Here is a 15,529-nt window from a genome sequence, read left to right on the forward strand (position 1 = left end):
CCAGTTGCTGACATAAAACTACAATTCCTGCATACTACCTCCTCAAAGAGATACTCTGTTTTCCCTTAATTAGGTGTAAAATGTTTAGTCTGTGCCACATTAAGACATGGGCTTCCTAATTCAGCAATAGAAATACACAGCCAAGTTTACAGATGACCAAAACACCACCTAAACTTTGGCAAGCAGGTGCATATACAGGAGATACTGATGACTACATCTGTTGCCAAGTTATAGTCCTGTAGATACCTCCCAAAGGTTAATTCAGGTCAATTATTTATACAAAACCTTTGTTCTCACTTCAGAAGTCATATATAGACAGAGGAAATCACAGAGAAGTTGGTTAGGAAGGGGCCTGAAGAAGCTATCTACATTTCCTCCTGCACTAAAGAAGAATTGTATATACCCATCTATCTTGGTCGTTGGCTCTGTGACAGACAGAAGTGCATATTAGTGTGAAAGAAACCACATATTGACTTTTTATGTTACCAGGTTACTTCTTACAAAGCTACATGGCCCAGGAGGGCAGATTGCGGTTGCAGCAGCTGGGTATATTATTAATTAGACCTTTGGCCGCAGCTTAAAGGGAGCATTGTATCTCGCAGGTCAGACTTTACTGCCGCCAGTGCCATCAAATAACTTGTAATTGACTTCATGATTCACTTAAATTTTCTGGCAAAACACTGCATTGAGAACTACCTGACCCTTCTTCCCATATAAGTTCCTTACAGTTTATGTGTTAATAATGACTAATTTAACCCTTGCATATAAGTATTTTTTTTCTGTGCACGGAACATCCATTGAAATCCAGACTAATTTTCTATCCACAGGAAACAACTATCTTATATTTCATATGGACTTAATTGTGACTGCAAAGACATCTTGGAAGAAAGCAGCAATGCAGAGACACGTGCAAGGAAATATTTCTTCTTTCTTGAAATATGAAATTAATGATTTATCATGAAACTGGTTCTGGCCCAGCCAATCTAACTGTTGAGGGGAGAACAGTGCCTTCTCATCTGCCCCTGTCCCATCCCTATTTAGGTACTGAAAATAGCTGAATTACATAGGGAAAGACCTATGGTTTGCACAATCACTGGAGAAAGCTCATATGAGCAGTTTTATGCTCTGCCATGCAGTTTAGGGGCATACATTGCGGTACAAATTCCATGAATAAGTGTTGGAACAATTAAGGGCAGACCTGCATGAAAAATAAAAGGAAAAAATGTAATAAAAATAATTGAAGGAAAAGAATAATAATAATAAAAAGAAATCCACACATGATAGTCCAAAAGCACGCTATTCTCTCCAGTCAAAACTGAATGGATTTTCTTCAGATTCTTTTCCTCAGACAGAAACAAGTTTTCCCCTTCTGACCAGAATCGAGCACACTTAACACTACAGCAGGGCCTTACTTTGTTTCATGGAAGATTACATGACGACAGAAATAGAAATTAGAGCTCCACTATGGAACTGCTCATTCTCAAGGCTCCAGTTACCTTTCCAAAACATCGCAGGAACATAGTCATGCAACAGGAAGCTAAACTTGCAAATGCTGTGTCAGATACAGCTCTGACTAAACATTAATTCATTTCTGCTGGTTTGGTTAGCTATCTTAGCCTTGTCTACTGTATCATCTCCTGGAATGACAACAGGGCTTGTGAGGGATTGTCAGTCAGTGTTATCTGTAATATAAGGAACATTTAAGAAAGAGCTATGAGTTCCTCCCATTCTCTGTGGGATAAGTGCTTCATGAGATTCGTTTCCTGAGCTGAAGGATGAAAGAAGTCTGTTTTGAGATGACCCATCTCTTATTTACACGGAAGAAATCAAAGCTTGTTAAAATAAGGTGACTTGCCTGAAGTTACATGAAAATAATCCAGTTGTTCCAAATCCTGATATGACAGGAGCCTTTGCATAGTATCAAACCATTTCTCCATTTCTCCAGTTCAACAATTCCAGCAGCAAGACACTACACTTGGGCTTTATGAGATACTGGCTCCTTACATTTACTTTACATGAGAAAAAAAATGCCGTGGTCCAGTTCTGGAAAAACTCAACCCTCCTCATCACCTGCTCCCCTCCTACAAACCTACATTACAACAGATTACACCTGGTTAATGATTTTCAACTAGATTGATTTGAAGCCTCCTAACTTTTTAAAATTTATTATTATTATTATTATTATTATTATTTAGTGGTGGTTAAGCCTTCTGATCCATGAAATTTCACTTTACTGACAGCACCTTGCTTTCTTATTCACCTGTCATCAATCCTCTCAGAAGCAGCTCCTGGGCCATGAGAGCTCTGCCAAACGCAGACTGAAATAACTTCTCCAGAGAACTGCTTGCCAAGTGATTTTATGCCCAGGTCTGCAACATAAATCCTACAATAAATATAAACCGAACTTCGTATACAAGTGGACCACCTTACTTCCAGAATTTATTACTTCCCATCTCATTGTATCTTCACTACCTTAGATTTACGTAGAACTTGGCTCCATAAAGGCTTAAAGATCTTATTCAAAAATGCTTCTGGATCTGCTGCAGACATGTCTGTTCTCCCAGGACAAAACCAAGAGCAACCATCTCTCCTCAAACCTTGTCACACAGAGAATAGGAGCATTGCTCTCTACTAAGGTCACTGATTACAAAGCCATACTTCAAAATGGCAAATATCATTAGAAAATTATATGAATTATATGTATTAAAGGCCCATGTGAACCACGAAGGAGCAACCTGTAAGCAAGATTTCTGAGCTGACACCTTAAACAAACGTTTTTCTTTTCCTACCATGGACTGCTGTAGAAGGACGTCTCTGCAGGACTTTCCTCAGAGAGGCAGCAAATCTCTGCTGCTTTCACTCACTGCTGAAATGCAGCAGCCATGTTTGGGAAGAACTGAGCTCCTGGGCACAGTTTGCACGACTATCACTCTCAGCCCTGCACCACCTCAACAAAAAGCACCCAAAAAAAGAGACCAGGAAAAAAAAAAAAGACTGCTCTTGTGCCACCATCTGTATTTCTTCTGCAAGATGAAGAAAACAGTAACGTCTCATCAATGTAAAACGACTGAAGGTCAACAAGGAGACCTGCAGCACTATAGACATTATCACAATCTGTTGAACAGCAATCACTGGTTACCAACAATACAGCAAAAGAACTCTGGAAGAAAAGTCAAAATTAACTGTAACAAATGAAAGTATGTATATAAGTAAAAACACACTATGTATACATGACTTTTTTTTTTTTTTTTTTTTTTTTTTTTTTTTATTTAACAAAAGCAAATTGTATTTACTTGATGTTTGGATTTTGCTCAAGAAATGAGGACAACTTCATTTTGTTGTTTCTTTCCCCCCTCTAAAGACATGCTCATTTTGGAAAGGAACAGATAAAACTGGGAATCTACTGAATGCTGAGCAGGAGTCTCATCCCTTTTACATTTCATTGTCTCCTACAGTAGAACTTCCCCTTGTGATAAAATATCACAGTCTCTCTTCAGCTTTGAGATCTCACACATCAGGTCTGGCTGAGCAGCTGCCAGTTAACGAGACACTCACGGCACCTGACAACCTCCAGTGAGGGTATGGAACTGCCCTAATGGAGAAGCACATGCCTTTGAGTAAGGCTCCTCCTAGGGCAAAGCACTGCTAGGAGGTACACACTCCTAACAACAGGTCTGGCTGGTGGCCTTTCCACCACAGCAGGGCCTTGTCTGCTCCTCCCATGGGCAGGTATGGAGAAAGACACCTTCCTTCCCTCCTAGAAGACACTTTCAACATCTAGCATGGCAGAAGTTAAAAGGAAGCAACCTTTAAAAATGTATCTCAAATCTGAAGTGCAACCTTGTTCCAGATAAGCATCTGGAAGACTGGGTCTATCCACACTGTCCAGATCTATTGGGTTTGTAGCAAATGGGCTGTGAACTTGCCAGGAAAATTGTTTGTAATGAGGTTATTGCTATTACAGGGAGAATAAGAAGCAACCCGAAGTTGTATTTCCTGAATCCCTACATGTGTATAGGCTCAAGAAGCAGCTACTATTTGATGCACTGACTGCCACAACAACAACAAAAACGACTGCCCTTCCTCTTTTTCTCTCCTCCCCCCACTGCAGTTTGGTGCCTTGTGTTGACATTTGAACTCCTGTGCAATGAGCATAAATGTGCCCCTGCAATCTGGTAGCACTGTACATACACTTTGTGCAAGCATGAATTATTTAGCAGGGTTCCAGACAGTAGCAATCAGGCCAACGCCATCCACCCTCTCATGAAGACATTGCTTTTTGCTCTCGTCTTGTTCACTTAATTTGAAAGATCACTGCCACTAGAAGCATATGTTTATTCTTTTATATGGAAAATATAATACTAATTATTTCCTTCCCAAGAAGCCAGAAATGTTAGCACAACAACTTCTTTCACAGAATTATTACACTTCTGTTTCTCATCCTGTCTGGAACCCAGAATTTCAAAAGGGCATAAAATAATGGAAAAGATATAATGAACATTTCTGGAAAGTAAAAAAAAAGGAAAACATGGATTTGAGTTGTCTCTAAAAGTAAAAAATATTATGTATTTTAAATAATTTCATCCACTTTTCCTGACTTTGCAGTCCCAGAGACTGTCATTCACAGCAATAACTAGAGCTTCACAATCATCACTTTTCAGAGGATGCATTTTTTTTAATCAGCTTAGACTTATCACTGCAAAGTAGAAAAGAAATAAATCTGTATTGATGGTATATATTGACACAGTTAATCTGTCCTTTACTTTTAATTCAAGCTACCAGAGTTTGTGGCAGAGCTCTAAGCAGTTTGATAAATTCTGTATCTCTGCAGTTCTTCTCTGTGGATCCACCTCGTTCCTTTGCCAGAAATGAAACCAAGTGCAGCAGCTAAGACAGCAATTGCATAGGCCTGCGGAACAAACGTTCCTGGTCTGTGACAATAAAATAAAGTTTGATTCATTAGTGAGGTGAAAAAGCACAAAACCAGACTTTGTGCCAGAACTGCAGTTCTGCGAACTGTGATTTGATTTTCTGAAAGCTGTTCTGCATAGTTTGAGCTTTAACTTATTTTAGCTGTGAGTATTCCACAGGGAATTTCTGGTTATTTTGAGGATTCCTGACGGGTAACAACTTTGGCATTGCGCTGGTTTCTACACTACTCAGTGACCAGGAGCCTTGCTATTGAAAAGCTTTTTCATGCAATGAAAACAGCAGTATTTGATGCATGTAATACCTGGAGACCAAGGGTGAAACTCAGCACTTGTGGGTCTTCATGGAGTTTTGCTTTCAGTCTTATCCATGTGATCAACAACATTCCTGCATTCCTGCTTAGGAGCGATGGGTGAAAGGAATGAAAGGCATGAGGAAAAGTCTTTATAAAGAATAAAACAAATAGGCCAAGTTTTGCTCTTGCATGTGACTTCCAGCATGCCAGAAAAAAAAAAAAAAAAGCTATTCCAGACATACTCAGACTAGTGTAATGAAGATAAATAAAAATTTGTCTTATTTAGCCTTTCATTTTTTTTCCAGTTAAAAGCTTAAAAAGATAAATTCTTCCAGACAAATAAATGATTCCTCATTACAATATGACAGATCTTTTGCAGTAGTACTTCAGGTATGCCTCCTGTATTCTCACAGAAGAGATTCCTCTTTCTTCGTCTCATACAGCATCTGGAAACACCAGAACTAGGGTAAGAAGCTCAGGAAAATAGGTTTTTGTTTTGCTTTGATTTTTACCGATGGCAAGAACTTGCAGAGCAAGAAATTAAATTCAGTCTGAGGAAGAGTGGCAATGTAATTAACCAAGTCAGAAACCACTAGATAGATCAGGACATTGTAAAGATATTGTGCGTGGTGACTGAGGATTAATTTTTCTTTTTTTTTTTTTTTTTTAATCGATGGATTCCATTATGGCAGAGAGGTTTTTTCCTCCACTGGAAATATTGAAGAAAAAAAAATCTGTCTATATTCATTATTTTAAAATTTTTCTTAATAAAGAGGTCATCTACAATTTCTTCTTTTATATTTTTCTTCCAAACAAAATCACTTACAAGCCATGAAGAAATGACCTTCGAGCTCCATAAATCAATATGACAGGTGATTCAATCAGCCACATGCCTTCCCTGATTTAAGCAGCTGCTGACTCCCATAGAGCACATTGAGTGCAGGTCCCAGCGGCCTTGCAAGTGATGAAGAAAGCAGCAGGTTTGCACTTTTAAAACCACTGAAGCCTGGCTGAGGAAATCACTGACACAAGTGAAATAAAAAGGACTGAATATTTAATTTGCATGAGCTGCTGGCACTGCACACACCTCCGCATCACATTTTCTCACTCTGCATGTTCTGTCAGTATCGCCAGAGAAGCCACAACCTCGATGTAGATTTTATTCCTACAAAGTGATACTTCAGTCCACACCTGCAATTTTTGTGTGTTTCCCAGGCACGCGCTTTATCAACTTTAAAAGAAGAACTACATTGAGGGCAGGGGAAATTCTGTTTAATCTCAAATGGGAGAAGCAGAACCGGACAGGCTACTGAGCAACAAAAAAAGTCTTGGTGGGCCACATTCTCCTTAAATTCAGAGTGGCTCACTATATCAGAATAACTAACAGCTGGATTTTTTATGGCACTGCTTTGGATTTATTCAAATATATATAATAAGAGGGTTCAACAGAGCTATTGGGGTCTGAGCCATGATAGAGTTTAAGCCTGCAAGCAAAAGAGATGTACTTCAGTTCTACTCAGGTATCAGTACCATGCTTTCCCAGGACTGAAACCTGGTCTCCTAACTTTAAACCCTTCAGGCCACCAAAGGAGTCACAGGGAAAGATTCAGTAAGCTTGCCTGTGACAGCTGAAATATCCCATCTTTGAATGTAAGTTGCAGTTATTCTCCTAACTTTGAAAAATCTGCTTTGAACATGAATTTAACAAGCCTCTGGGACTGGCAGGTTTGATGCAATTACTTAGGATCAAGTCTTTGAGCCTCAGTACTACTGATTTTTAGTAAAGGACATCGCACAGATTAATTAACAGAAAGGAAACAAACATGGGGAAGAAAAAACAGATAGCCCAGTGTCTTGTTTTAAAAGTGCAAACCCTGGAAGCTCAGGGGAAAATATGAACATGAAATATAACAGATATTTATTAATATATAAAGAATTTGTCACAAAGTAATTATGATCACATGCCCTCCTAGCTACTAGCAAATTAGATGCCTATAGTTTGCATTCTGATCCACAGCATTTGGTAATCACTAGTAGGCCTACCCTTCATAGAATCATAGAATGTCTTGAGTTGGAAGGGACCCACCAGGTCTCTCCTGTCCCTGCATATTCATGGACTTGTAAAATAAATTTTTAAAAAACCATTTACAGTTTTGGACTACAATATGTCCTGCAGCAATGAGTTATGGGAATAGTACCATGAGTTTGGGATGGAGCATGGAAAGACATTCTTTACTTTTGTCTAAAGCTCCTGCATCATCATTTCACTACAAGCTTTTCAGTTTTATACAGAAACATTAAACTATGCAGGTGGTTGAGGGTGGGATCTACTCACTTTCTGTGCACCATACATGAATTCACAAACCTGCTTGGCCACATCATCTATTTTATCAAATGTGAAAACTCCTAGTCTATTTACTCTTCCTTGTCCTGAAGGCATCTCACACCTGGGATAACCATTGTTACACTTGTCCATATTTATTCCAGTTTTGCTGCCTGTTGACCTGGGTTGGCCCAGAATCATATACAATAATGAAGATCTAAGCACAGCATGGCTTTATCTATACAACCATGTAATTTTACATCCTCCTTTTGTTAACAGAAAGTAAAAGGACCTAGACACACATAGAGAAGAAGGGACAACCCTGTCTGAGGTGGCTGCACCCCAGCCAACCATCCCTTACCGTGCCAACTTCTGCCTCGCTGCCTCAGCACATGGCCACTGTCCTGACCAAGTGGCAGCTCTCCTGCCAGGTCTCCAAAGTTGCACCAAATTCAAGCATTAGGATGTGCCAACTATACAAAGTGCACACATTTCACCTAGAAGGAATGGCTGATTTTTCATGGTGTGGCTCCTTTAGCCCTCTTCCCCACACGTGGTTTTGATCAAGGCTTAATTTGGGGAAGTTTTGTGCTTTGGACTGATTCACTCCAGTGGTCTTTTTTGGCCTTGAAATGGAAAAAAACATGGTGCACAGCAAATTCGAGGGATGCATCATCCTCAGAAAAGAAAAAACAAAGGAAAGGTCTCGAATCTTTTTCTCTTACAAATTGCTTTGCTTTCACTCCCTGTGTTTTCCATCATCACTATTTTTCCATGGATCTGCTCTCTCTAATATCTTACTGTCATCTTTCTTCTCTTAAATAAGCCCATTCAACTTCAAAAGCCAAATGGCAGAGGTGCAAAATAACACTGACACAGACATGATCATTAACAATGAGCAATGGTGAGCATGGTTTCTTGCTTTCCCTCTTTAATTCCAGTGCATCAGCTGTATGAATGTGCATTATTTAAGCTCTGTCCCACAAAATGATACACACTTTAGAGGAACAACAGCCTGGTCCTGATTGCTTTAGGCGGGCTTCTAGTTCTCTCCAAAGTCATGGCTTTCTACTGGATCCTTGAATGGCAGTGGGAAGCATGCAAGTTATGAAGAACAAAATATTGAAATTAAGATTGTAGATCAGTCCTTCATTTGGGTTAAAAAAATCCACACCTGCAGTACATAGTTTGGGCAAGAAATTTCTGAAACTAATCTAACCTCAGAAAGGTTGCACGATTACACAATTGCATGCTATTTTTAATTGGACAAAATAGGTACAAAGGACACGCCAAAAGACATGGAAAATATTTAGGAAGAGAACATGAAACATGCTTCCCATCTGGAAAGCTAACTTCCTTGTCAACCCTAAGATGAGTTTAAAACTAACTTGGAAGGACAGAGACTACTGGCTGGATTTAAAAAAAAAAAAAAAAAAGAAAAAAAGAAAAAAAAAGATTTATGGTACGTTTGCACTTAAGTCCATCTGAACCTTAGGCAAGAAGTAATTCCTGAATATTCCATTTTAGTAGTGGACTACAGATTAAAGGCTACAGTCTTAGTTGGAGCAAATTAGTTTAGTTTTATGAATGTGAGTAGAGGCTTGCATGAGGTGAGCAACAGAGCTTTATATTTTTCTAGGGGCTTAGTGGATTTGCTTATTTTCATTTGAAGCCAAAGCATGGAATAATTTGTGGAGAAATCATGAATGGATTAAATGAAAAACAACATAGGAGCTTCTGCCAATGCTCCAGATGCTCTGAAATGACAAGTTCTGCAGGCTGAAGCTACAGGGAAACGTTTCTGTCTATCACTTCATCTGCTTCCAGGGTTCCCACAGAAATGTATAGCTACCTTCCAAAAACCCAGTCATTTTTCCTGTATTGTTTCATTTTTTGGAATATTTTTGATAACTCTCATAAAGAAAGACTGAGAAATTTAGTAGATGACAAAGAAAAGATATTTCCAAGGAGTTAAAGCACCAAATTATTCTTAGAATCATAGAGATGACAAAGACTTAGTTTTTTCCATAAAATCTGTAAAATGTTAGGCACAAAAATTTCTAGTATCTTTAATGGCATAATGAACTATCCAGGCATGGTACTTTCTCTCTCTCTCTCTTTTTTTTTTTTCTTCTGTTTGTGAAACTAGCAAGATCCCCAGTAAGGAAGAAGTAGATACACGCAACGAGGAGATTATCTTGTGTCTCCAAGACCCATGCTATACATTGTATTCAGATGCTTCTTCCCTCGACAGTAATCGGGTATTTCATAACTTATCACAGGCTTGCAATTTGTTTGAGATGGAAATGCCTGCTGCACATGGGAAGCTGAGACACAGCTGAAGTCTGGCAAAGATATATAGGAGCTTGTATCCCCTCAAAATGAGTTATTTCATCTTGTAATCTTTCTGTTGATCTCTGACTGGCAGTAACAGGAAATGAACTAAAATGTTAGGAGTCACTAATAACTACTGGCTCCAGCATCTCCTTAGAAACCTGAGAAAATTAAGATGTTTAGTGCTCAGATGAACTAATTTTTCTCACTTGCAAAGGATATATTGGGTAGCTGTACAAAGGATGCTTTAAGAAACAACAAAAAAGGACAGGAAGAAGATGAAGAGATAATGCACCCTACCAGTGGCCCCTTTTCCAAAGTATAGCAATAAACACGTGAATGCCTCTCTCTGATTTTCTGCTGAGGACTGGCTAGGACAGCTGGCTACTTCCCCTCATGTGGGAACATGCCACTCGCAGCTGGAGGGTGTTAAGCCCCATGGCACTGTCATGTCACGTCATGGGACGGCAACCTCAGCCGCCTCTACGTAGCTGCTCCTCCTCTGCTGATCACTCCAGCTAATCTCCAACTTCTCTGCTCTTCCTGCTCTTCAGGGGATGTAGAGCAAAGACTAAGGACAGCCATTTCAAAGAGGTAACATTTTACAAAAACTTTCTCTCTTTTTTGGGCTCTGATTTTTGCACTGCAGAGGTGTAAATTATTGTCCTGCATTGAGATGACTCCAGCACTGCTTAGAAGTAGTTATTTGACTCTCATTTTTACACTTTATAAATTGCTGTACTTTAGGATGTGCTTACATTTATAACAAAAACGTTAACAAATATGATAAAACGAGAAAACACAAATCAGACATTTAATGGCACGTCCTTATTTTTTATTAATGCCTGCTCCTCTCAGCAAGACATCGCTGAACTGTCCACTCCAGAAACTAGAAGACCGAACATTGGACTACTTTTTAATCTGAAACCTGCCTTTCACCGAGGTGAAGGCAGCAGATAGAAGTGCAAGATGTGAACTACATATTCCCTTCCTCTGCAAGTGTAAACAGCTTGTTCTAGTACCTGGTAAGTCAGGTAGATCTTTTTTTCTGCTGAACAAAATACTAATTATCTTTTTCATTATTTGAAAAAAAAATTATTTCATTATCAAAAGTAAATCCTTCCAGACTCTTGATCATGAGTTTTATAGCAGGGTTTGTGTGGAAAACAGGAATGATCTTGCAATCTTAAATTTCTCAAGCACCTTGAGGATTATGTTTTCCACGCTCAAACTCTGCCCACAAGTAGAAGCACAGCTCAATCAGCTGATAAACAGTGTAATAAGGATGAAAAAGAGACAATAGTCTTGCAAATTAATCCAACCACACATTGTTAAGAAGAAACAACTGAGGTTTGAACTTGACTTAGGTTTAATCCTCATTAATGTCTTTATTTGGTTTAGATGCAGTAAGAAGCAGGAGCATGGGAACAGGGAGAGTGCTGGGGTGACTCCGATAACTATTTTTATTACAGATGGCAAAGTTTACTTTTAAAGGTGGATGTTTTGGGCATCAGTAGACAGCATTTAAGAAAGCCTACTTTTCAGAGTTGGATTAAAGGTGTTAACTCTTCTGCATGGCATGACAAAATCTTTGTATTTCTCTGAAATCTTAAATATGTTATGCTAATCCACTTTGAGACATTTCTGTGTTTAAAAGCTCATGCAGGAAACTTTTTCTACTTCTCTTTCGTCCCTTTAAACAATTTGAGAAATAAAGGGGAATCATTGACAGTAAATCATCCATGAAAGCTTAAATCATCAGGAAATGTAGGGTTTTTTCAATCATGTCCAGGATTCTGGAAGTGAATGTAAATCTATGGCAATACAATCACTGTCAAACATGCTACAGTTCCAAAATTCAGAGCCTTATTTTGGGAGTCTTTAGGCCCAAGTCAATTTTAAAAGCCTAGAATCAGTTTGAGAAAACTTGGCCTGAAGCAGTATTAGTTATTTAATCCTCCAAACATCTCAGAGATGGATGGTCACATGCAAGGTCTTCTGGCCTTAAGTAGTGGGGAAAGCAGGGAGAGGAGAGGAGAAGGGAGAAGGGAGAGGGGAGAAGGGAGAAGGGAGAAGGGAGAAGGGAGAAGGGAGAAGGGAGAAGGGAGAAGGGAGAAGGGAGAAGGGAGAAGGGAGAGGAGAAAAATTGCCCTTTAATGTGGCAATTTATACATCGATAATAGTACACAGTGTTTGTTAGCCACAATTTAAACTAGGTCTCCAGAGTTTGTGAACCAACAAAGTACGACCCCCCCAACGGGGGTCACATCCTGACTGAATCTGGTCTGAATTTCCATTCGTTTCACTCCCTTTCTGGTAGGCTCCACAACAAGGTTTATGCGTTATTTCAGTATGGTCTGGCTAGATACAGTGAAGGTAGAAGTTCGTGGTGTCGACAGATGAACTTTATTTTGGTTTTAAGTTAGGAAATACCTTAATGCATTTAAGTTATGAACACTTCAAGATGCATGTCATCCCATGAGCCTCAGACTCAGGTTTTTACGTAAGAAATGCTGCAACACTAATTACTATGATATTTGGATAGCCTGTTTTCTCATGCAATAAAACACAAAAGGCCCACCCAAAAGTACCAAATTGATGTACAGTATTGCTTAGAGGGGAAAAGAAGGGATGTATATATAACACAGCTAAATGATGAGTAAGAGGGTAATTGCTCTGTAGGAGTCAGTAAATATATATATATAAAAAAATAGAATACAGCTAACAGCAGTGGATAAAGTTAAAATATTGCCTAAAAGGAGGAAGGAACAGCACCTCTCAGATGATAAAAGAGTCTCTGGAGACAGCAGTGGGTGGTCTTCTATAGTACTACAGTGGTAATCACTAAAAGGTCCCTGTTTACTAATAGTTATAAGCTTTACTATGAGTCTTTTCTACCTAAACAAAAGTGAGATGACAGATAAGATGCACACACCTACTAACCACTGTAAGCAGATTGAAAAGACTGACACTGTTTGGGCAAGAACCCAGCTAGATGATATAGCAGGCAGAATGGTATAATAATGTTTTCACTTCTCCAATTAAAAAAAGCAGAAATAATCCATCAAATTGAGTCCAAGGTGGGACAGCACAGCTACCTTCAGATGGAACACACTCCTACTATAACCACAATTATCTATGGATAATTAACACAGGGTGTGATCCTAGGACAGGGCCAACAATTGTTCGTCTGCTGAACATCACTCCATGTCTTCTCAACTAATCCTATGACTGAATGTGAAGAGAATGGTGACTATTTTAATATTGTTTTGAATCCATCTATTTTTACCCTTTAGCTTAAAAAGTTTCCAAACCCTAACACACTGTAAGACTGTGGCATGCCTATCCACTGGGGTTTTTGGATGTTTAACCGATCAGAAGTGCTACTGCAGAACAACATCACTGAAATCTTCTTCCCGTTTTTCTCCATTTTGTTTGGTCCAATAAACATTCAACCTTCTGGCAGGGACACAAGCAATTACAGGATGTGAGAGAAATGAGGGGACTGTTCAACAGCAAGTGTAATGCTGTGCCTGGGATTTTTCAGGCTGAGCTATTCGGACACTGCAGAGATAGAGCCATTGACACAAGCAAGACAAGCTGCAAGTTCTACCCATGTAAAAAAAGATTAATGGTGCTGCTCTTGACTCTCCAGATAAACAAATGACTTTGCTTCCCAGGACTACCAGGCTGAAGTTGCCAAGCTTGCTGTTTCTGCAAGCAAGGCCATGGTTTTGGGGACTCCCCTCTGACCCTGTATGCTTTGGCAAATCTCCTAGTTTTCTTGGAGGCCTTTGTGGGCTCAACAAGTGAGACAGAGAAGAAACTCCAAACCTCAAAACAGTATTTGAGTAAGAGCTGGGAAACTGGAGCAGGGACCCAAATCAAACACATTCAGAGATCTGGGAATGGGAGCCAGTCCTTCAACAGCTGACAAGGAGAAAGCAGAAGAGACCGCAGCACTGAGAGGAAGGAACCTGCAAATTTCCCATTAAAAAAAATCCACCAGAATGCATCTAAGCTTTTTGAACTATGCTCCTTTGATGGTTACAAACCCACTGCTGCACCTCAGTTTTCTATCACATTCCACAAGGTTTTCCAAAATTATTTCTATAGGAAGCAATTTACTTAGTCCTTTTTATCTCTTCAGATATATTTTCTGTGTTCATTACTCCATTCCAATCCTTAAATATATGGGATTAAATTTGTATTGTAGGAAATTCTGGAATGTTGCTTTTCAGTTGTGTTTTATTGGGAAAAACAAACAAACAAACACCAAACCAACAACAACTAAGTTTAAACTACTAAAATAAATATCAAATGGGCCAAGCAGCAGTTCATCGAGTTCACACCACTACAAGTTAGAGCAAGCTATGGATTTACAAAGCATGAACAATGAGAACAATTGCAACACAGATCCAGCAAAACTCCATCAAGTCTGCACAGCTCTTTTTAGGTAGTCTACATCTATCTTCCCTGGGCGCATGCTTTGATAATTTTTTCCACAATGACATTTCATTTCAGATTTTGTGACTTCCTCTCTAATTCTTTGTTGCCTCACTCCTTGTATGCCTGGTTTCTTCTCGTGCTCTATGCAAAGTAAGTCTGGGGTGCTTGTAAACAGTCACTGAATTGAAACAATTCTACTGCCCACGGGATATTCACTTTGTATAGGAGTACGCAACTCTGTAGTTCCAGGAGGCAAAAAAATAGTGGGTCTTGCTGGGTGGTTTTCTGCTCTTCTCCACCTCACTTCCTTGCTTTTTTTTGAAATCAATTTACAATACGGTTCATGGCCCAGCCTCACAAATAACTTTACTGCTGCAACTCAGGTGGCAGCATGGGGGAAGCTGTGGCATTTTTGATTACAGAAGAGAGCAGAGGAAGCTGAGATCTGTTGTGATGCATGAAATTGGTATTTAAATGATGGGGAATAAAAAGATAACTGTCCTGATTTTAGAATGAGTATATTCTGTAGGTCCGGATTGATAGACAGTATATATCATATTGGCAAGAATTTTTAAAAAGATCCCAAATCCTTAACATGAATGAATTCCTTAACATTGGAGAAGAGCAATTTGTACAAAAGGTCAATTTTTACAAGGCTACAAATAATGCTTATTCCAGTGTTCGTCTGTAACTTTAGGATAATCCACTGAAAATATGAGAGGAAAGATAGTCGGTGAAATTTATTCTCAGTTGTGTCTTAGCAGTGGGCATTTCCCCCTTGGCAGAGATACAAGGTCATGCCTTTTACCCCATATGTCAGAGGTAATTAGCTACCAGCCCAACTGACACAAAGTAATTAATTTAGCCATGAAAAACACCTCAGCTGCCTCATCCCAGTGCCTGATATCACCAGCTAACTAACACCTTGCTCACACTCACATCACACCAAGGCCTCATAAGCAGGGGTGTAAAACCCATTTTCACTGGGGGCCAGATCAGCCTGGCAGTTGCCTTCAAAGGACTGAATGTAATTTTAGGAATGTATGAATGTAGGAGTAGGAGCCTCATACCTACCACACTCATGTCCCTCCCTCTCATAGTTCATTTAGACTAAGCATAGTTAGAGGCAGAAGAGAACATTGTGGGAGTGGTGGTGATGTTTCCAGTTCCTTTTAAAGTAATAATTCAGTAGTTTAATA

General features: G+C 39.3%; 1 long non-coding RNA gene across 1 annotated transcript in view; it reads left to right on the forward strand.

Moving 5' to 3' along the window:
- LOC110361776 (uncharacterized) overlaps positions 1 to 15,529 on the forward strand; it is an 80,717-nt gene that overhangs the window by 39,465 nt on the left and 25,723 nt on the right. Inside the window, exons 3-4 of the long non-coding RNA XR_010470207.1 lie at positions 828 to 10,475; positions 10,740 to 10,906. This is a non-coding gene — a long non-coding RNA (uncharacterized LOC110361776). The remainder of the gene's footprint in view (positions 1 to 827; positions 10,476 to 10,739; positions 10,907 to 15,529) is intronic.

The sequence above is a fragment of the Columba livia genome, chromosome 2 (assembly GCF_036013475.1).
Source record: "Columba livia isolate bColLiv1 breed racing homer chromosome 2, bColLiv1.pat.W.v2, whole genome shotgun sequence".
In the NCBI taxonomy this organism is placed as follows: domain Eukaryota; kingdom Metazoa; phylum Chordata; class Aves; order Columbiformes; family Columbidae; genus Columba; species Columba livia.